General features: G+C 39.1%; 1 long non-coding RNA gene across 2 annotated transcripts in view; it reads left to right on the forward strand.

Annotated features, from left to right (window-relative positions):
* LOC309847851 overlaps positions 1-16948 on the forward strand; it is a 37883-nt gene extending 20935 nt beyond the window's left edge. The window contains exon 3 of one of the 2 annotated variants that reach the window (XR_014302671.1): positions 16886-16948. This is a non-coding gene — a long non-coding RNA (uncharacterized lncRNA). Of the gene's footprint in view, positions 1-1048; positions 1164-16885 lie in introns of those variants that run through there. The other variant, XR_014302672.1, reaches the window with a different exon arrangement.
* Positions 16949-24001: the final 7053 nt, after the last annotated feature.

Raw genomic sequence — 24001 nt, forward strand, 5'->3', positions numbered from 1 at the left:
TCAGCAGACATTTGAACAAATTAGATAGAGTGCTCTAATCAGCTCAACAACTTTGGATTATTTGTGGAACCCTTTCACCCATGGCTGGCTCTTTGAGCCAATATTTATAAGGAACTGAACACTGCTAACTTTCATCTGTCTCCTTTTGCCCCCCACAGCTAGCGTCAACAACAGCCTCCATCTATACTCTCAGGGATGATACTTTCCCTTAGGATACCGGCTGGATGTCAACAACTCTGGCACTCACTCCTCCTACGTCCCACCAGGCCCAACTCACCTTTTTTCCCCCTTTCTCTTGGTTTTTTTTTTTTCTTTGTTTAAAATTGTGCTACAATTTGCATAATTTACCATTCTACCCATTTTTATGTGCGTAGCTTTCAGTACAACCCTCACCACTATGTATCTCCAGGACTTTTTAATCTTTTCCCACGAAATTCTGTACCCATTAAATAACTTTCTATGCCTCCCTCCTCACATCCCCTGGCAACCATGCTTCTACTTTCTATCCCTCTGATTTTGACTATTCTACTTTATGTACGTGAAGTCATACAGGATTTGTCTTCTTATGACAGATTTAGCTTACTTAAAATAATATCTTCAAAGTTTATCTATGTTGTAGAATGTATCAAAATCTCCTTCCTATTTAAGATTGAATAATATTCCATTATATGTCTATGCCATCTCCTGTTTATCCATTTATTTTTTTATGGATTCTAGGTTACTTCCACCTTTTGGCACTTAGGAAAATTACTGCTATGAACATAGGTATAGAACTATCTATTTCAGTCACTGCTTTTAATTTGGGGGGGCATATATGCTGAAGTGGAATTGCTGGGTACAGCTTGCAGTTGATGAAACTTAGAATTGTCAGGTTCCTCTACCCCAGGATATAGGATCCCAGACAGGATTAGTGGGCTCTTGCTCTGCACTGTCTCTTTTATAGCAGAATATGCTGTGCCCAGGAAGGACGCAGGAGCATCCTTCTGTACCTCAATTTTAATTTTTTTTTTTCTTCTCTGTGATCTATCTGTTCGGATCCCATCCACAGGACCAGGCTTCTTACAAGATCAAGTTTTCACTCTGCAGACCTGCCTTTCTCTCAAGGTCCCAGAGTTGTCCAGTGGTGGACCCTACCATTCTCAACTTGGATTTGTTCTTTCCCTGATTCTGTTGGTGAGTTAACAGGAATAATGGACCTAAGGGCCTATGCCTATGTGTAGGGTCTTTAGGATTGTGTTGGACTGATTGAATGTTTACCTAAATTGGTTAATGCAAATTGCAGTCAAGAAAAGAATCCAAAACTCAGAATGAGCGAAGCAGAAACAAGCATCAGAAGGAAGGTGTGAAGGAAAACCAAGTATAATAAATCATTCAAGAAAAAAAACCCTGAAATTATTCCACTTCAGAAGGCAATATCATCAGAAGCAGGTAAGTCAGGTGAGTTAAGTGACGAGTTGAAACAAGTAGTTGAAAGGTACAGCAAAGTAGTTTTTAGGGGTCTGTTTTTTGGCTGCTGCTCCCAGTCTCTGCTCAGTTGTACATCTGAGCACAAAGTCTCTGCTGACACATCCCATTTCTGTTGTTGAAAGTGGGGGAATTTTACTGCTGTGAATGCAGGGAACTCTATAATTACCTTTGCTCCCTTCTTGATTCTATTGCTTCAACCGCAGACCAACACTACTGTTTCCATAGTTGAAGAGTGGCCTGGAGGCATCTACCCGCTAACATAACTCAATGACTAGAAACATCTGTCTTAGGTCTGGCTCTGAGTGGAAATAAGTCTGCCCTAAGCTTTAGTAACCAGTGACCTAGACCTTACCTAGGTCAGATTTGTGCAACCTCTGTAATCTGGGCACTCAAATAAAAAAATTAGATTAAAAATTTGTCTGAATACCCTGTGGACCCTGTGGAAACAAATGCAAAATCTCAGGATCTCCACTACCAGCAGATGATATTCAGTGAGACAGAAGCCTGAGAGGTTTTAGGAATTGAAGGAAACGTTTCAGATTCACAAGGAAAAATAATATTTTCCATTGTGTTGCTCAATGTGGTACATAATATTCCCACAAGCAAATATAATCCCAAGGGGAAGTCACCTCAGACAAGTTTATAGGTCTTTTGTGGTTCCCTTCCGCCCCCTCATAACAATGGTTATATTGTACTTTTGATTTTGGCTACCAGTGAATTAAACCAAGCTCTTTGCTCAGTTGTAGTTATTAGCTCCTACCAGGTAATAGTAATGTCTATTAATTCTGCTCTCTTCTTCTCCCCTATGAACTGCATCATTTTTCACACTGTAAACTGTTTTTGGAAAGAGGCAGGGAAGGGACCATGAAGAAAGGGGGAAAGTCTGTGGGGATTGGAGCTCTTGATATTCCTATCCCTTCTCATGTTTTAGGCCAGGATCTGAGACTGCTCTGTGGGCCTCAGGGAACCTCTTCAGGTGCAGTCCCAACTATGAGTTCCACTTGTCTTGACAAGTGCCACTTGTCTTGTCAATGCAGCCTCTTCATTTGATTCTTCAAATCAGTTGTTCAGTGAGACTTTCTGTATGGCTTTTGGTATTGCAAAGATGGTCTTTGTCATATAATTTTGGGATCTATGATTCAGTACCTCCTACTTCAGCTCAAAACACTAATATCTAGTTGTTAATTGAGGAGAAGAGTTAAAGTTATAAAAGAGAAATAACAAAATGAGTTGAAGATTGATTATCTTCCTGTTACATCTTTAAAATGATTTAACATATTTGCCGAGTCACACTTGTGATGATCATATCAGTGGCAGTTAAAATGGCATAAAGAACCCACAACTTTATGACTGGAACTCTAGATGAACAAGATAGATCACCCTACTATATAAGAAACAACACCCAATTCAGCTGTGGTTTCCACTTACAGAAATCCTGCTCAGAAAAAGAGCAGTCACTGCAGGGAAACGCCATTAATGCTCACCCAAGTGGGAAGAATCTATATCATGGGGAGGGAAATAGCCATAGAACACCAGATGTTTGCTAATTATTTTCAAATGAAATTGACTAGACTGAGTTTTAAGCAAAGATAATCTGAGAGGGTAAGATAATGTTGATTCTTCCCTTGACTTTTATAAGTAGGGATAATTAATCCCTCTGAAATATTCCTCATTGCCTCTGTCCAGTCCTATCTCCAGTTATTAAGTCCTTCCTTTGGCCACAAGAATTATATCCAGTGTCTCTGTAGCTGGATCCTGGTTGGCTCAGGAATTCTGCAAGCTTCACTTTCTTATCTCCTTTCTGCTCTCCCCCCCAGATAAGCTGTTCCCTTTCCTGTCTCCTCCTTCTTGGCCTGTTATGTTCGAATTCAATGTAAAATGGTTTAGGACTTCCCACCTCAAGACTGACTGATGGTCCCATCTAATGATGCCTCTAGGAGTCTCAGAATTATTTGAGCCTATATGCCTCTAAAGGTTTGGGCAAGAACCCAGCAATTTTGACAGAATGCACCTCTATTCTTCCTGGGATATAAGCTAATTCTGGCAATAGTAGACCTTCATTTGTGAGGAACAGTAAATGAAAGCATTGAAGCAGTGCAAAATTAAAGCTGCATTTCAAAGGAAATGGAGCACACAGGAAAATGAGTATTGCTCTTACCTGAAACAGATGAACTGCAAGAAGCAGACACATTTACAACCTATTTCGTTCATGCAAGAAGCAGACACATTTACAACCTATTTCAACCTATAATACAACACAGTAGGGTGCTCTATGTCTAAAACTACAATACACAGCACTAAAAAGGGAACCACCTGATATCAGGTAGGCTGAAAGTACAGGAGTATAAATATGGTATCTAAATTAAAAACTGTGATGGAAACAATAATATGAAATGGATACTGCTAAATATTACATTTCTAAAGTATAGAGACAAAAACAAGAATATTTTCTCTTGAACTCTAGCTTGGGCAGCCTAGAGTTCAAGGGATATAATATCTTCCCTTATCAACTCTGTCGACAACATCCCAAAAGGCTAATATCCTTGATATAGAAAACATTCATGGAAAACAATGAAAAAGATGATAAAATCAAAAAAAGGTACAACCAAAGAACAGTTTACAGTTGTCTTAGCCTCTGGAAAGCAGAGGCTGGAATAGGATTTTTGTGCAAGCAATAGTGATTTATATGGAGGAGAGGGGGTGAACCCAGAAAACAGAAGTGAAGAGCTGAGCAGAATGAATGGGGAAGGAAGAAAAGCCAATACAATAGCATACAGTTGAGTTGGCCACCACCTTGGGTAACTGAGGCTCAATCTCACTGAGATATGCTTCAGAGTACAGAGAATGAAGATTCATCTGCTCAAGAATGTTGGGGGTAAAGCATCTATTCACTATCTTCCATAGTCCATTGTTTGAACTTTGCTCCTGGGTTGCTAAATCCCCCACATTTCTGAGTGGACAGGCCTGTTTGCAAAGAGGAGTTCCACCAGTACTCCATTCTACAGTAAGAGGAGTTCTGGGGGCAGGATGATGGTGGGCATTGAGTGCCACATGACAGTCACCTGCCTGCAACTGCCATGTCTAAAAGCAGAGTGAAGCTGAGAGGCACCTGGTATAATAAAAGTGTTTGCCTTCACTGCTAATCAAAGGGATGCAAATCACAACACTGAATCTCTTCTTTTGATAAATTTAAAGTGATTTTAAAAATATAGTAATTCTTAATGTTTTAAAGATGTAGTGAGAAAGGAAGGTTTTCCCTCCCATTGCTTAATATAAATACATTCTATAAATTTCCAGGACCAAATTAATGTTATAGATTGTTATGGGCTGAATTTTGTCCCCCAAATTTCATATGTGCCTAGCCCCAGTACCTCAAAATGTGACTGTTGGACGTGAGTCTTTAAAGAGATGATTAATTTAAGAGGCAGTTAGGTTGGCCCTAATCTGATCTGACTGGTGTCTTTATGAGAAGAGGAAATTTGGAGACACAGAAAGACACCAGGGATATGTGCGCACAGAGGGAAGAACATGTGAGGACACAGTGAGAAGGTGACTGTCTGCAAAGCGAAGAAACCAAACATGCTGACACCTTAATCTCCAATTTCCAGCCCCCAGAACTGTGAGACAATAAATGTCTGTTGTCGAAGCCACCCAGTTTATGGGATTTCTTATGGCAGCCCCTGAGAATTAATACACAGATCATACATTTAAAAAATACCTTCACACACTGTTTTTTGGAGAGGATAGCAACTGCCCAGCACTTGGACCATGCTTGTTCTAAGCCAATTCTGAAAATCCTGTTCTTTGTTTTCCCAGCATCCCTTGCAAGTAGGGTTGACCACATGACCAGGTTCTGGCCAACGAGACCAAAAGAGAAATCTGCAATGGGGCTTCTGAGAAAACTTTTGCTTTTGTGATTAAAAAAGACAGGTAGAGATGGTACATGTACATCCCCACCCCTTCTCCTGTGCTTTAAATACACAGTGATATTGTACCTATGTTTGCAAAGCTCCAGCCTTACATCCTGCTAGTTTGGCAGCTCTGGTGCATCAAGGGGGGGCCTCTCTGCAAATGGTTTTGGGCTTGTGCCCTTGCAATCAGTCTCACTGGCCTCGCTTAGGTCACATGCAAGGATGTGTGAAGGATGAACTGCTCTGATGGATGGGATCTGAACCATGCTCTGACACCTGGAGTGTGGAGTTGATGTCAACTTTGTCCAAGTCACATGGATCAAAAGTGGCGGAGGGATACTTACCCCAAAGGAAATCAGTGTGCTGTACCTGAAGATGGAGGAATGGATGCTGCTCTGACAAATTGACAACTGATATCCCCTCCACCTAACTCCTGCTTGTCCTTCAAGTATTAGCTAGACTAAAACTTTTCCTGTGCAGTTTTCTCAGCCATGCCCATGCCATCAATTCTAGACTCCTGTTCTTTTTTCCACTACCATCTGTACTTTATCACAGTCCTTTTAAGTTGTACTATAACCAACTGTTCACTTCTCCTCATTCCTCAGTAGACAACAAATGCCATTAAGACAGGGAACTTGATTCTTATTCACTATTGTGTCTTCAGTGTCCACTAAAATACTTAGCACATAAACATACTTGATAAATATTTCCTGGATGAATGAATAAATGAATGAAAATGTTCATTATAGAAGACAAACATAATTGAACATGTTTTCAAGCACATGAAACTGATGTGTACTGTAGGAGTAATAGGCACCTTGGTCTCCTCCTACCACAACTATACTCTTGTTAACTTCCCTCTTTTGATGGAGAAAGAGTTGATACATTGGTCAGAATCTAGAACATTTCATAAGGTTACATTTATCAATATTCCTTAAAGATCAGAAACTTGGTTGTTACACTCTATTTTTCTTTGGTGGATTTAAAGGGGCTGGCATCTTTGGCAGAGAGCTAACAGGTTTCTCTCCTTTTATCATCCCCTAGAAATCTTTGCCTGAATAGTATGTAAGACAGAACTTACCTTACAGATCCCCCCCCCCTGCCCAAAATATAACTTGATCTTACAATTTAGAACAAAGGTAAAGAATTGGAAGTCCATTCTTTTTTTTTTTTTTTTAATTTAACTTATTTTTTTCAGGGTTCCAAGATTCATTGTTCAGGCACACCCAGTGCTCCAAGCAATACATGCCCTCTTTAATACCGACCACCAAGCTCACCCATCTCCCCACATCCTTCTTCTCCTCTCCAAAACCCTGTTTGTTACACAGAGTCCACAGTCTCTCATGGTTTGTCTTTACCTCCAATTTACCCCAATTCACTTTTCCTTTCCTTCTCCTAAAGTCCTCCATGTTATTCCTTATGTTCCTCAAGTAAGTGAAACCATAAGGTAATTGACTTTCTCTTCTTGACTTATTTCACTCAGCATAATCTCCTCCAGTCCCATTCATGTTGATACAAAAGTTGGGTATTCATCCTTTCTGATGGCTGTGTAATATTCCATCATATATATGGATCATATTTTCTTCATCCTTTCATCTGTTGAAGGGCGTCTTGGCTCTTTCCACAGTTTGGCAATATGGCCATTGCTGCTATGAATGTTAGGGTACAGATGACCCTTCTTTTCACTACATCTGTACCTTTTGGGTAAATTCCCAGTAGTGCAATTGCAGAATCATAGGGTAGTTCTGTTTTTAATTTTTTGATGAATCTCCACACTGTTTTCCAAAGTGGCTGCACCAACTTGCATTCCCACCAACAGTGTGAGGAGGTTTCCCTTTCTCCACATCCTCTCCAACACATGTTGTTTCCTGTCTTGTTAATTTTGGCCATTCTAACTAGTGAAGGTAGTATCTCAATGTGGTTTTGATTTGAATTTCCCTGATGTGATAGCTCCATTATTATCTCAAGTCAAGACCATGTCCTCCAGCACAACTTAGGAGAGGGCCTTGAACTGCAAGTCATTGAGCTCTCACATACCTGTTAGGAAAGCAATATTCTGTTTTTGATCTAAAAATGTTCTTTATATATACTTTTCTCTTTGGGCAATACTGCCAGTAGAAGTGATCATGAAAGAATAGCATTTGCACAGTTCTTTACTTGGGGCTGGAATGAGCATCACAAATACCTCCCTAACCTCACATGATTCCTAGGAGGTACCAGGTCACATGGCACTTTTTGTTGCCTCACACAGCCCCTCATACAGGATGAATAAGACTCTTCATTAAGCAGTAAATTCTAGATGAGTCTCGCCTAAAAAAAGGGATTGTCCAATTTATAAGGCACTGGTTTTCCTTAGTCTTATAAGTAAGTATACTGGGACAATCCCTTTTTTCTAAGAACTGTGACTCTACTCCCATTAAATACCAAAAACAATGTGGAGTCACTTAGCCTTCACAGAGATAACAGATAGGATTTCTATTTGAATATTTAATATTTGAACAAGGCTTTTGGTACACCATTAATGACTCTTGATGAGGCAAGTCATGTTAGAGACTTATGGCATTAAAATTTTGCAGGACCCTAATAACTATCAATTGATTAATTCAAAGAATTTTTACTGCCAATTTGCAATGTATCGGGCCTTTGTTAAAAAACTAACAAAATATGTTGCTGTAATATTGCAAAATGGGTAAGCCATGATCCCAATTCTAGAGGTGCTAATATTCAGGTAGAGGAGAAAGACACTTAACAAAAGAGTCAACCATATGATGTGACACTGGGAAACACGCTCAAATTTGCCTCTGCTGGACTGCCTTACCTTTAAAAATCCTGCAAATCCTTTAAGGCCAACTCAAATCCTTCCTTCAAGAATCCTTAAGTGCTCTGCTCAGCTAAAATAAATCTCTCTTTCATCTTTCTTCTCCTCCAGCTTATGTATTAACTAATATTTTTGTGTGTATTTCTTTCTTCCATCTGCTTTTATATTCTCAAAGAATAGAAGCTGTATCTTAGCCATCTTTGTATTCTCTAATTTGGCTAGGACAATCATTTTCATGTAGTAAGCACTGAACCTTTATTGAATTGAAATAAACTTTATTACATTAATCAGATTAGTTCTCTGGAGTTTTCAGATACATGGTTCCTCTGTTACAGAACAGAAAGGATAACAGATGCAACATACTTCTAATTAATATTCTCAATTTTGGTGAGAAATTATTTGCCTGGATTCTAAAGAGTATGGGAGGGGTTTAATTATAATATTATAGTAAGGATATCTTGTTTCCATTGAAAATAAGGAAAACATAAAGGTTTTTAGATGTGATTTGTTGTCACTTGAAATTTAGAGCATGGATTATTCTGAAGCTGAGTTCAAGTCATCCTGTAATGTTAATAAACAGAATATTTTTACCAATTATTTATTATAAGCTGTGTCTGGGGAAGTTTGGATGGGGGTTACAGTATAGAAAAGCAGGAATGTCGGGGATAAGGAGTTGAGATCACAGGAAAGTGAAACTGGAGATAAAGGAGTGGGTGAGAGCAAGCAGAGAGACTTGAATGAGGAGAGAATGTAGCACTAGATCTAACATAGAACAGAGGCCATTGCAACTTCTCAATGAATGGGTTAGCTGTCTGTGAGTATGGCCCTTTAATTTCACCTTTGTGGGCCTCAGTTTGTAGGGAGGTTTGGCTTGAGACAGTGCCATGAAGATTCTAAATCTAAATTAATAGCTTTTTGGGAAAACAAGCTATACAATGGATTCGAAGGAAGAAAGCTTGGGGACAGGAAGCCCAGTTGCGAGCAGCTGCTTTTGTTCCAGTGAGAGGAGGTGAAAGTAGAGACAAGGACAGAAGGAAGGAGAAGGGACAAGGAGCCTGAGTCCCAGACAACTGAAGCTGCTCCATTTGCCAAGAGGTCAGATGCCCTCTGGAAACCTTGTCATTTACCAATGACTCATCCTGTTTTGAGTTCTCCTTGAACTTCATCTTCCCTTGTTATCTCTGAGTGCTGGTACAAAGCAGTGATTTAGCGCTCTCACCACATTTTAAGGCCTTGAAAACAAACATAAATGACAAAGATGCTTCCTCTTTGAAAAATTCTTTGTGATTTTAATTTTTCAAACACTCATGAACTATATCTGAAAGGGTTGGTGATTAAGTTAATTTAGTATTTTGTTTTTCCATTATGCTCTTTTGGATGCTGAGCCTAGTTTGACCGGGAGGGTGCCATTCAGAGTAGGTACTATGGTGGGAAAGATTCAGTATTTTGAAATAGTTTCCATGTAAGGACTGGAAAACATGTTCAAGTGTGCCCAAGCCAAAGGCTTTTTTTTTTTTTTTCTGTTTGTTTTTTATTTAGTTTAATTTAATTTAATTTTATTTATTATGTTCAATTAGCCACTGCATAGTACATAATTAGTCCCTGATACAGTGTTCAATCATTCATTACTTAAGTATAATACCCAGTGTTCATCACAGCATGTGCCCTCCTTAATACCCATCACCTGTTACCCCACCATCCCCCCTCCTCCCCTCTGAAACCCCCAGAATGTTTCTTGGTGTCCATAGTCTCTCATGGTTCATTTCCCTCCCTGATTTCTCCCCTTTGGATTTCCTCCCTTCCCCTGTGGTCCTCTGTGCTATTGCTTTTGTTCCATATATGAGTGAAACCATACGATAGTTGTCTTTCTCTGCTTGACTTACTTCACTTAACATAATTCCCTTCAGTTTCATCCATGTCAATGCAAGTAGTGGGTATCCATCATTTCTGATGGCTGAATAATATTCCATAGTAACTTTTTAGCTTGTACTTTTTCACAGGCCAAAGCAGAAAAGCAATCTTGGGATAAAAAATCGTACCTGAAAAACTGGCTCTTACCTTCTAATGAGAGAGAGAGAGCAATGCAGACTGAAATTTTCTTACCATGTTTTGTAAATTTCACATTTCAGTACCAAATGGCATTAACTTGCCAGAAATGTCTGAACTGAAGTTCATTTGAGGTAACAATCTTGGATTTATTTCACTTTAGTCCATTCCTTTGTTTTCAGAAAACAAAAAATATTAAAATACATAGAAAAAAAAAAAACACCCCAGAATATTCAAGACAATAAAAAACAAGCAGCTGCATTCAATTTTGGAATTAGGATCTTAAAAAGACTAGCTGGTAAATTCTCATTGCTTTTCTAATATAACATGTTGAAAAATAGAGCTAAAATGATTTTCAAATAATTATTCTTCCACTATCCACAGTTCACTGAAAAGATGCTGGAAACCTAATATTTCCCTGATAGCCAAAGGTGAAATGATAATATTCAGTAAAATGTGATCCTGAGAAGTATTGAAAGAGAAGATACTGGTTTTGCCATTGAAAAATTTCTCTCTGGCATCAATATAATTTCCTTCTAGCAAATATCCTTTGTCTGGCTTGATGGAACATCATTCTGCCATATTCCATGAGTTCCCAGGAAGTCAGCTGAAGCACACAAATTGTATTATGACAGAATTGTGTTACTTATACAAGGTAAAAATTGGGCAAATTGTAGACTTGGGCATTTTAAGATTTCACAATCCATTACTAATTCATCGTTATTTCTTCTCCATTTCGAAGCTAGTACTTTTCCTTCCATTGAGATCCAGGCTTAGTTTGTATCAAAATTGTCCAAAAATTCATGGGAATTTGCTCTCCTGGGATCAGCTCTTAAAAGTCTTCTAGTGTATAATTTTTTCAGTGATAAACAGTCCCAGGCCCTGTTTCCTTTGGCTTTTGTACAGTTTTTACCTCTTTGGAATCTACCATTTCTTTAGAAATGACGAACATTTGAATAAGCTTTCTTAAAATTCTCTTGCTAATTCTTCTAATCCCCCACATTGAATACATTTTCCCTAAAAGGACCAACTATTTGATTTCATCCTGGTAACCTATTATCTTCTTTAGAAGCCAAAGAAACATAAATTTTAGCATCTTAAATTTCAGTTATTACAGTCCAGAGGACTCTGGTGACCTTTCCTCCTACAACTCAATTTGATCACACTTTACATTGTATAGCCTGTCTTGAAGCCCGCAAGCCATCCAGTCCACTCGACTAATTCCAGGTTCAATGTAGGTTAAAATATTGTCAGTTCAAGTTTCTACTCTGCCTTCCTCCTTCAGAGATGGCATTGGGATTGCAGGACAAGTTTATGGCAGGGATTGATGAAGGTGAGCTTGTGGTCCCTGACAGCATCCCCATGGTGTCTGCTACTAATGTAACACATGATGAGTCCTCTTCCCTTGGATCCTCCATGATGACCGCTCTGGCAAGGGGAGGATGTGGTTTCCTTCCTCCACTCTGTGCTGTGTCCATACTTAAAAGCTTTCAGCTCCTCAATTCCCAGCCAGTGGCTGATACACCACACTCTTTCCAGTGGAAGTATCTTCATTTCTTTCTTTTCTTTTCTTTCCCCTTTCTTTCTTCCTTTCTTTCTTTTATCTTTTTTTTTTTTTAAGATTTTATTTATTTATTTGACCGAGAGGGAGAGAGCACAAGTAGGAGGAGCAGGACAGGAAGAATCAGACTCTCTGCTGAGCAGGGAAGCCCAATGCCCAGCTCCATCCTAGGACCTTGGGATCATGTCCTGAGCTAAAGGCAGATTCTTAACCCACTAAGCCACCCAGGTGCCCCCTTCACTTTTTTAAGGAAATTTTTGTCAGGTAATGGCTCTCACCTTCGATAAATTTCCGTATTCCATGTATGGATATGAAATTTTGGATCTCTTTCTCACCGTTTGTGAGATTACAGGAAAATATAAGAAGGAGCTGTCCTCAGTATCTGCTCTCTGTATTCATTTCTGTCATCTAACTACACGCTCCAATGGCCAGGTGGTGAGGGGACTGTTGCCAGAAAGGAAATTGTTCTCAAAAACCTTCAGCTAGAAGATGTTTCTGGTATTCCCCAAATTTCAAGAGAGTTTGTTCCTCTGTTACTTGCCCACTATTTTAAATTCTTTTTAAGCACCTAAACACTCTTCTCAACTCTCTGCTACCATAGTTGTGTTTTTGTTTTTTGTTTTATGTTTTTGTTTTTTGGGTTTTGTTTGTTTGTTTATTAATAAAGAAGGTGAGGACAAGTGAGAGGAAACAGAAAATAGTTTAGCTGGATGATAACTACCTTAAAATTCTCCACCTTACACCTAAATTCTGGACTGTTTGCCAAAAACTCCACCCTCCCAAATTTGATGTCTTTGTTCATTGTTCTTGACAGCTTCTTTCTCATTCATCAGAGGCATGCTGATGCTTCCAGGTACAAAGGAGAGGGGTCAAAGAGGAGAAATGCGTGCTAATTAGTATAATCAGAATGCATACTCTGGCCCCTGCTGAGGTTTATGATGGAACCAAGTAAGATTATTGGTTGAGGTGCTGGTGATAACAATGGAGTACCACAGGATACAGCTAAATGTCTAAGAGGGTAAATGCTTCCCAGCAGATGATGAGTTTTGGCTGCCCTTGGGCTTAATTAGGAGAAAATAAGTGGTGTTTTCTGGAGCCAAATTATGTCTCAGACTTTTGTTGTTGTTGTTGTTGATTTTTTTTTTTATTGTGTTATGTTAGTCACCATACAGTAGTACATCATTAGTTTTTGATGTAGTGTTCTATGATTCATTGTTTGCATATAACACCCAGTGCTCCATACAATCTACCCTCCTTGATGCTCATCACCAGGCTCACACCCTCCCTTCTAAAACTCTCCATTTGTTTCCCAGAGCCCATGGTCTCTCACAGATCCTCTCCCTTTCCGGTTTTTTCCCCTTCATTTTTCCCTTCTCCTAATGCCCCCCCCCCCCATGCTGTTCCTTATGTTCCACAAATAAATGAAACCATATGATAATTGACTTTCTCTGTTTGACTTATTTCACTCAGCATAATCTCTTCCAGTCCTATCCATGTTGATGCAAAATCTGGGTATTCATCCTTTCAGATGGTTGAGTAATATTCGATTGTATACATGGACCACATCTTTATCCATTAGTCTGTTGAAGGGCATCTTGGCTCTTTCAACATTTTGAAATTCAGATCAAAACCACATTGAAATACCACCTTATATCAGTTTTCTTGCCAGGACAAGGCAAGAAACAACAAATTGGGGGAAATTGTGGAGAAAGAGGGACCCTCTTACATTGTTGGTGAGAATACAAATTGGTGTAGCCACCTTGGAAAACAGTGTGGAGGTTCCTCAAATAATTAAAAATAGAGCTACCCTATGACCCAACAATTGAACTACTGGGTATTTACCCCAAAGATACAGATGTAATGAAAAGAAGGGCCATATGCACCCAGTGTTCATAGCAGCAGTGTCTCAGACTTTAAAATATCAATCCAGTGGAAGCTGTTAATCAGAGAAGTAGGATATCATTTTGCATAGAACCCCAGAGCAGACTCTACCTACATAATAGCAGAAAGACTGTTTGCATGAGAGAATATCATAAATCCACCAGGTACTAATAGCATTGGAAAACTCCTTTCAGAAGAGAGATTTTGCACACAAAGAGCCCCGAGGGAAGAGATGGAAATGGAAGCATCCATCAAGTAAGGAAAAGGTGTTTAGAAAATCGCTTTTCTGACTTCATCTATCATACTATCAGAGACTGCTGTGTTAATCCATTTACCACCACGGAGTATGAACCCAAAGACAGAATGCAGAAATACTCCTTGGGGAGAGCTTTCAACAAAACTTCTGCAGAGGCTAATGTGGACAATAGGGATTTTATTCCAGCCACTGAAAATCCTGTTGGTTTGCTGCTGTGGTTTTTGAGGAGAGTCCATGGGGTTAGAAGCAGCTGAACCTGGGAACAATACCATTGTGAGCTGGACCTTGTCAGTGAATTGGTGAGAATGAAAATGTCCTGTATGTGCCAGGTGCTCTGGAAGAAAGTCAACATGTATTTTCTGGATGACTTTGATTTTTCTACATTTAATAAATCTACTGATTATGTATATAATACACTTTTGGGACATTATTTGTGTTCATTTTAAATGTAAAAATAAATCCTATTTTCTATTAAAAAAGGGGGGGGGGTACAATGGGGATTGTCCCCTATTCAGGGAGTACTGACTTCAACTTACACACTAACAAAACAGGTGGTTTTTCAAATGTGAATTCTTTGGCCTAGAGAACATCTTTTTTTCTTCTTTAATAATACAAATTCTGAATCATGAATATATGCTGTAGCTCCATCCCTGCCCTTTCCATGGTGTATGAGCTTGCTATTATCCAAGGGTTAAAAACCAAATAAGGCCTTACTTCTCTGAATGTTACTGTGATATATTGGTTTTTCATGTATAAAGAAAGGGTGTTAATTAGAAATGCTGCAATGATTATGGAAAAAAATCTTCACAATATTACTTTCTTAGCTTTTATAATTGCCCAAAGGAAGAAAGCAAATGCCAAGTGCTCACAGGGCTATTAAATGTTACCAATTTCAATATTAATAACTTAATAATGAAAATAATTCCTTTTGTTTTTACAGTGCTTTTCTCTTTTTATGGTGCTTTCGTACCTTTTATCACATTTGATTAATTTTTATGAACATTCTCAAAGTTAAACACTCCCTTACTTGATTGACTAATAGTTCATTCCAGTGATTGAATAAATCTTGGTTTTTGTGAAGAAATATATGAAATTACAAGATGGGAACAGTTTTTTTTGGCCCAGTATGCTTTGATGGTTTCAGTGGAGCCTTAGTGGTGTGTGACACAGTATGAGAGAAAGAAGCCTTGCCTTGTGAAATAAACATGAGTTGTAAAGGCAGCTTAAGAGAGCAACCTGCCTGGCCATTGTTGCATTATTAGGAGCGATCACTCCCTCTAGGGAATGATGTAGGCCAGTCATTCTTTTAATTTTGAGTGTAGATGACCAGAAAGGAGATTTAGCTTTAAGTCTCTTTAATAAATGCATACACTACTAAAATTCACTTGTAATAATGATCACAGCATGATCATAGCATGATGTTAGTGTTTTCAATCTTTTGAGTAGAACCTGTTTTCAATATAAAATATTACACAAATATGATATTTGCATTTTTATTATTTGATGGCTAGGAGAAGGGCCACAAATTTTCATTAATTCAGCAATACATACCTTCATAAAAATTTCCCTTGAAATCATCACACCATCACTCACATATATTTCAAGTAAAAGCAACCTGTGTCTATGGCTATGCTTGGTTAGTGTGCTAATTCTTATTAGAATTCCAAAACCCTCAGAAATCCTCAACTCATCAGCTCAGAGCCTCTATCATCCAACATCAAGTTTATGTCTACAAATTGATTCATGAGTTTATTAACATATTCTTTTCACAATTTTAAAGTATTTCTATAGACATTGCATGGTACTGGATGTTATGGAGCATTGAAATTGCAGATTTAATAAATGGAGAAATAATCCATAAACAAGAAGATAGAAAGAAATATTCAAAGTGCTTCTCAGACAGAAAAACTACTAGAAGGTCTAAGAATGAGAATGAATGAAATGGAAGAGAATGAATAACTTGACATATGTCTATCTGATGTTGTAAAAGAAACACAGAACAGCAGCAGGAGAGAGTCCATATGTGATGAGTTAGTGTCCAAAAACATTGCAAATGTATTAAAAAAAAAGTCTTTATTTCCAGAAAATGGAAAATGCTGAAGAGTATAAATAAGGTAAAAAAGAAATCTACAAATAGATGTCGTATCACAGAAGACAAAGACAAAAAGAGGGAAGGCAGATTATCCATATGAAGAGGAAAGACAGATTTTCTAGAGGATTTATTATTAAAGTGAGAGCAGCTATATATAAAAGATGAAATAATATCGTCAAGGTATTGAGAGAAAATAACTATGAATCCAGAATTACATACTTCATAAGAGTATCTTCTAATAATAAGGGTAGAATTAAATACTTTTAGGAAAAAAACTGAGAGAATGTGCCAATAACCAACTCTTACAGAAGACATTCATAAAGATTGAAACTTTGAGGTACAAGAAGGAGTAACAAGACGTAGACAAATATATGAGTAAATCTAGGCAAAAACTAATAGTATAAAATAATAGCAATAATATCTAATTTATAAAATTAAATAAATAAGGTGGAACCAAAATTCTGTACAGTAAGAGCATGTAAACTGAGAACAGCTTATCAGAGTTAGTCATCTGAAGGCTTTGCATTGTTTATGAAGAAGGAAAAAGTGATGATTTACTTGAACCTTTGCACATTAAAGTTTTTAGAGCGAGGACTAACAGAATAAAATTGTATCTAAAAGGAGAAATAAAATGAAAGGAAAAAAAAAAGCAGATCCCAAAGACTTTGTATTAAATGTGTAACAAATTATCCTAAAACTTAGCACCTTAAAACAATAATCATGTATGGTTACTCATGAGCCCATGTACTGCTCATTAGGCAGTTCTGCTAATCTGGGCTAGTGGAATCATCTATGCAATGTCATCGGGTGCTTGGCCTCTGGGAGCTGGCTAATTTGAACTGGATTTATGCAGGAAAACTCATCACGGCTCCACGTGGACTCTCATCCTCCAGTGGACTACTTGTTCTTGTTCACGGGACAACTGGACAAGTTCTGACAAGATGAACGAAAGCCCAAGGCCAGAGGTAGGCAAACTTTTTCTGAAAAGACCCACACAGTAAATATTTTGGGCTTTGCAGGCCACACCACTCAAGAGTTGTGACTGCTGGACTCTGCTATTTTGCCAAGAGGCATCCGTAGACAATTTGTAAATGGATGAATGTGACTTTGTTACAATAAATCTTTATTTACAAAAATAAGATGCCAGATTTGGCCAGTCGCTGTAGTTTGCAGACTCCCAATCTAGACTTAGAACTGGCCTTAGCTTCTCTTTCACCTCTTGATAGAAGGAAATACAGTCTTATTGCCAAAGGGATTTGCTTACAAGGAGAGAAATAATTGCATCCCATTTTTAACAACAGCAACAGTGAAATCCACCATAATGCCAATAAATCAGAAAGAAATCTAGAAAAGGGGGGGGGAGTCCCCAGAAAAAGTAAAATAAGACAACATAAGGCAGTATAAATAAATTCAAACATATCATTATTCACAAATTCACAATAAATGTGAAGGGAATCATCTCTCATTTTAAAGCTATAAAGCCAAAATTGCTAGAACTGCAAAGAGAAATTTTAAAATTCATCATCACTGCGGGAGATTTTAGCTCATTTCTCTCAGTAATTGATTACGAAAATGACATTATGGAGTGCAGCTGAAAACATGCACGCTGCATAGCTCTGCGGTTCTAGTCCCAGATATACATTCTGAAGTTATTCTTATATGTGTTCCCCAAGATTCATGTCCAAGGTGGCTCACAGAAGCAGCATATGTAATGCAAAATGCTGGCAACAACCAAAATATCAGTCAAAAGGAGAATGAACGAAGAAAATAGGCAGGAGGCCTGTGCTAGAATTCTTCACTCAGGGAAGATCCATGAACTCCGCTGCACAGATGAGTTTCAGAAACTGAGCGTGGAGTATCCAAAGCACATTGCAGAAGAGCACCCACAGTGTGATGCCATTGCCTGGTGTTTAGAACATGCCAAGCTAAACAACACACTTTCAGTAATGAATACATACCTGACAAGACTATTTAGATGGTGCCCACCTTTGTAGGTTAGGGATGGGAATGGGATGTGGTAGGGCATACGGAAGGTTCCAAATACCTCTTTTTTTTTTTTCATATTTATTTATTTATTTTATTATTATTTTTTTATAAACATATATTTTTATCCCCAGGGGTACAGGTCTGTGAATCACCAGGTTTACACACTTCACAGCACTCACCCAAGCACATACCCTCCCCAATGTCCATAATCCCACCCCCTTCTCCCAAACCCCCTCCCCCCAGCAACCCTCAGTTTGTTTTGTGAGATTAAGAGTCACTTATGGTTTGTCTCCCTCCCAATCCCATCTTGTTTCATTTATTCTTCTCCTACCCACTTAAGCCCCCATGTTGCATCACCACTTCCTCATATCAGGGAGATCATATGATAGTTGTCTTTCTCTGCTTGACTTATTTCGCTAAGCATGATACGCTCTAGTTCCATCCATGTTGTCGCAAATGGCACGATTTCATTTCTTTTGATGGCTGCATAGTATTCCATTGTGTATATATACCACATCTTCTTGATCCATTCATCTGTTGATGGACATCTAGGTTCTTTCCATAGTTTGGCTATTGTGGACATTGCTGCTATAAACATTCGGGTGCATGTGCCTATTGGGACTTCATCAAGATCAAAAGCTTTTGCACAGCAAAGGAAACAGTTAACAAAATCAAAAGACAACTGACAGAATGGGAGAAGATATTTGCAAATGACATATCAGATAAAGGACTAGTGTCCAGAATCTATAAAGAACTTAGCAAACTCAACACCCAAAGAACACATAATCCAATCAAGAAATGGGCAGAGGACATGAACAGACATTTCTGCAAAGAAGACATCCAGATGGCCAACAGACACATGAAAAAGTGCTCCATATCACTCGGCATCAGGGAAATACAAATCAAAACCACAATGAGATATCACCTCACACCAGTCAGAATGGCTAAAATCAACAAGTCAGGAAATGACAGATGCTGGCGAGGATGCGGAGAAAGGGGAACCCTCCTACACTGTTGGTGGGAATGCAAGCTGGTGCAGCCACTCTGGAAAACAGCATGGAGGTTCCTCAAAATGTTGAAAATAGAACTGCCCTATGACCCAGCAATTGCACTATTGGGTATTTACCCTAAAGATACAAATGTAGTGATCCAAATACCTCTTAAGGAGAGTGTTCATATTACATTATCTCTTTCCAGTATAAGCCAAGGATGCTCTGCGTTTCCTCTCCTCTCCTCCATTATTTCATTTGCATAATATAGACTCTGTGAGTCTGAACTCATCTTAGTCAAGAAGAGAGAGAAAGAGGTTATGTGGCCTGTGACAGATGAGACTATGGGTTCTCATATATAAGAAGCTCCCTTTCACCTTGTAATTACATTATCCGGAAAGTGGGAATTATATCTCATTCTGCTAAGAGAAAAACTTTAAATACCATTTTTCAGATCTCATTATAAATTATATTTATGCTCAGTAAAATATAATTTGATTTTTATACTTTATTGCTTCTGGTCTTCATACTTGATTTTAATAAATGTGCATTTATGAATTTTTGTATGACTTAATTTAGACACTTCAAGCTAAAGTCTACCAACCATGTATGATTGTTTAATCTACTAGTTAAAGTGTATTATCGTAAAATTTATCCTGATGTGGGTATTTTCCCTAACCTGATGCCATTAAACCGGGTGGTCCACCGATGAACCTTGACTCCTTTAGTAAATAAAGTTGAGTCACGGGCACTCCAGCCTTCCTCCTATTATTTGTTTGGAATCCTCTTGCTCACTCATTCACTCTTGTTTGGGTGGGGTCGGGGGAGAGAAGGAATATTTTCCAATCTCAACCAAGTCTTCCCTGCAGAGGTGATGTCTGGGGGAAGAGTCAGAGGCACAGGGAGCCACTGTGCTGACAGATGATTGAGTTCACTCCTTCCCTTGCTTTGTCTGTAGTACCCACACAAATCTGAATCTTGTGGCCTGGACTGTTGTCCTGATTCATGCCTTCCTGTGGGACTTGATGGCAGAGGTTGAATTTCCTTGGCTTGCTGCTCAGAGATCCCTAGCCCAAGGCTTTCACCTGCTTCCCGCTCTCCCTATCAGTGATACTCAGGGACCATCCTGCCTGACATGGATCCATCAGCCGGTCAGAGCTCCTGTGACCCCCTGCAAGTGGGGTTTATGTAGTATTGATGCTAAATCTTCATTCATTTGTTCACACAATTTAAATTATCACTGATGGTCAGGAATGGTGTTTGTAGAGCAAGACTGTTTGGGTTCCAATCCCAGTTCGACTACTACTTATAGCTGTATGACCCAGGACAGGTTTCCATGTCTTTGTTCTTTGGCTTCTTCTCTATAACATGGATATGATAAAGCACCCATTTTATAGGTTTATTTGAGAGGATTAAACTAGTAAAAATATTGTAAAGCATTTAGGGCTTGCCCAGAACGTAGAAAACATTCAGTTAATGTTCACAATTCTTACTGTTAAGTTTTAAGGAAAATTCTTGATACGAAGGGGATTTTATGTCTAGAGACCAAGTACAAATTGGGGAGTTTTAACATTAATGCTGGAAGAGCAGTTCTCAGGCTTCTGGTCTCAGGATCCTTCACACTGTTTTTCGTTTTCGTTTTTGTTTTAAATTATGTTACGTTAGTCACCATACAGTACATCATTAGTTTTTGATGTAGTGTTCCATGGTTCATTATTTGAGTATAATACTCAGTGCTCCATGCAATACATGCCCTCCTTAATACCATCATTAAGAGAATGAGAAATCCTTCACACTCTTAAAAAAATTATGGAGGATTCCATATGGATTTCATACGGAATTGGAGGAATCCATATGGCACCTCCATTACGGAGGTTCCAAGTAACTTTTGTTTTTGTGAGTTTTATCTATTGATATTTACCATTAAAAATCAATACTGTGATGTTTGGGGAGGAGTCAAGATGGCGGAGAAGTAGCAGGCTGAGACTGCTTCAGCTAGCCGGAGATCAGCTAGATAGCTTATCTAAAGATTGCAAACACCTGAAAATCCATCGGCAGATCGAAGAGAAGAAGAAGAGCAATTCTGGAAACAGAAAAACAACCACTTTCTGAAAGGTAGGACTGGCGGAGAAGTGAATCCAAAGCGACGGGAAGACAGACCCCGGGGGGAGGGGCCGGCTCCCGGCAAGCGGCGGAGCAACGGCACACAAAATCAGGACTTTTAAAAGTCTGTTCCGCTGAGGGACATCGCTCCAAAGGCTAAACCGGAGCGAAGCACACGCGGGGTCAGCGTGGCCTCAGGTCCTGCAGGGTCACAGAAGGATTGGGGGTGTCTGAGTGTCGCAGAGCTTGCGGGTATTGGAACGGGAAAGCCGGCTGCAGAGACAGAGCCGACAGTAAGCTCACAGCTCGGTATTACCTTGAACCGGTCGCAGGTTCGGTGAGCTCGAGCGCGGCCGGAGGTCAGGCAGACGGGAGTAACTGGGCGCTGTTCTCTGAGGGCACACTGAGGAGTGTGGCCCTGGGCTCTCGGCTCCTCCGGGCCGGAGACCAGGAGGCCGCCATTTGTATTCCTGTCCTCCGGAACTCTACGGAAAGCGCTCAGGGAACAAAAGCTCCTGAAAGCAAACCCGAGCGGATTACTCACCCCGGCCCCGGGTAAGGGCGGTGTAATTCCACCTGGGGCAAAGACACTTGAGAATCACTACAACAGGCCCCTCCCCCAGAAGATCAACAAGAAATCCAGCCGAGACCAAGTTTACCTACCAAGGAATGCGGTTTCAATACCAAGGAGAGCAGCAGAATTCCAGAGGAGGAGAAAGCCAAGCACGGAACTCATGGCTTTTTCCCTGTGATTTTTTTTTAGTCTTGCAGTTAATTTAATTTTTTTCTTTTTCCATTCTTTGTTGTTCTTTTTCTCGCCTTCGGGTAAAATTTTTTTTTTTAACTGTTCCTTTTTCTTTTTTAACGATTTTTTACTAGTTTATCTAATATATATATTTTTTCTTTTTTACATTTTTCTTAGGTGTTCTCGTTTTTCTTAATTCTTTTCTTTTCTTTTTTTTCTTTGTTCTTTTTTTTTTCTTTCTTCCTTTTTGAACCTCTTTTTATCCCCTTTCTCCCACCTCACGATTTTGGATCTCTTCTAATTTGGTTAAAGCATATTTTCCAGGGGTTGTTGCCACCCTTTTAGTATTTTACTTGCCCCTTCATATACCCTTATCTGGACAAAATGACAAGACAACACACAAAAAAGAACAAGAGGCAGTACCGAAGGCTAGAGACCTAATCAATACAGACATTGGTAATATGTCAGATCTAGAGTTCAGAATGACAATTCTCAAGGTTCTAGCCGGGCTCGAAAAAGGCATGGAAGATATTAGAGAAACCCTCTCGAGAGATATAAAAGCCCTTTCTGGAGAAATAAAAGAACTAAAATCTAACCAAGTTGAAATCAAAAAAGCTATTAATGAGGTGCAATCAAAAATGGAGGCTCTCACTGCTAGGATAAATGAGGCAGAAGAAAGAATTAGTGATATAGAAGACCAAATGACAGAGAATAAAGAAGCTGAGCAAAAGAGGGACAAACAGCTACTGGACCACAAGGGGAGAATTCAAGAGATAAGTGACACCATAAGACGAAACAACATTAGAATAATTGGGATTCCAGAAGAAGAAGAAAGAGAGGGGAGCAGAAGGTATACTGGAGAAAATTATTGGGGAGAATTTCCCCAATATGGCAAAGGGAACGAGCATCAAAATTCAGGAGGTTCAGAGAACGCCCCTCAAAATCAATAAGAATAGGCCCACACGCCGTCACCTAATAGTAAAATTTACAAGTCTCAGTGACAAAGAGAAAATCCTGAAAGCAGCCCGGGAAAAGAAGTCTGTAACATACAATGGTAAAAATATTAGATTGGCAGCTGACTTATCCACAGAGACCTGGCAGGCCAGAAAGAGCTGGCATGATATTTTCAGAGCACTACACGAGAAAAACATGCAGCCAAGAATACTATATCCAGCTAGGCTATCATTGAAAATAGAAGGAGAGATAAAAAGCTTCCAGGACAAACAAAAACTGAAAGAATTTGCAAATACCAAACCAGCTCTACAGGAAATATTGAAAGGGGTCCTCTAAGCAAAGAGAGAGCCTACAAGGGGTAGATCAGAAAGGAACAGAGACCATATACAGTAACAGTCACCTTACAGGCAATACAATGGCACTAAATTCATATCTCTCAATAGTTACCCTGAATGTGAATGGGCTAAATGCCCCTGTCAAAAGACACAGGGTATCTGAATGGATAAAAAAACAAAACCCATCTATATGTTGCCTCCAAGAAACTCATTTTAAGCCCGAAGACACCTCCAGATTTAAAGTGAGGGGGTGGAAAAGAATTTACCATGCTAATGGACATCAGAAGAAAGCAGGAGTGGCAATCCTTATATCAGATCAATTAGATTTTAAGCCAAAGACTATAATAAGAGATGAGGAAGGACACTATATCATACTCAAAGGGTCTGTCCAACAAGAAGATTTAACAATTTTAAATATCTATGCCCCCAACGTGGGAGCAGCCAACTATATAAACCAATTAACAACAAAATCAAAGAAACACATCAACAACAATACAATAATAGTAGGGGACTTTAACACTCCCCTCACTGAAATGGACAGGTCATCCAAGCAAAAGATCAGCAAGGAAATAAAGGCCTTAAATGACACACTGGACCAGATGGACATCACAGATATATTCAGAATATTTCAACCCCAAGCAACAGAATACACATTCTTCTCTAGTGCACATGGAACATTCTCCAGAATAGATCACATCCTTGGTCCTAAATCAGGACTCAACCGGTATCAAAAGATTGGGATCATTCCCTGCATATTTTCAGACCATAATGCTCTAAAGCTAGAACTTAACCACAAAAGGAAGTTTGGAAAGAACCCAAATACATGGAGACTAAACAGCATCCTTCTAAAGAATGAA

Source organism: Mustela nivalis, assembly GCF_964662115.1.
Source record: "Mustela nivalis genome assembly, chromosome: 1".
In the NCBI taxonomy this organism is placed as follows: domain Eukaryota; kingdom Metazoa; phylum Chordata; class Mammalia; order Carnivora; family Mustelidae; genus Mustela; species Mustela nivalis.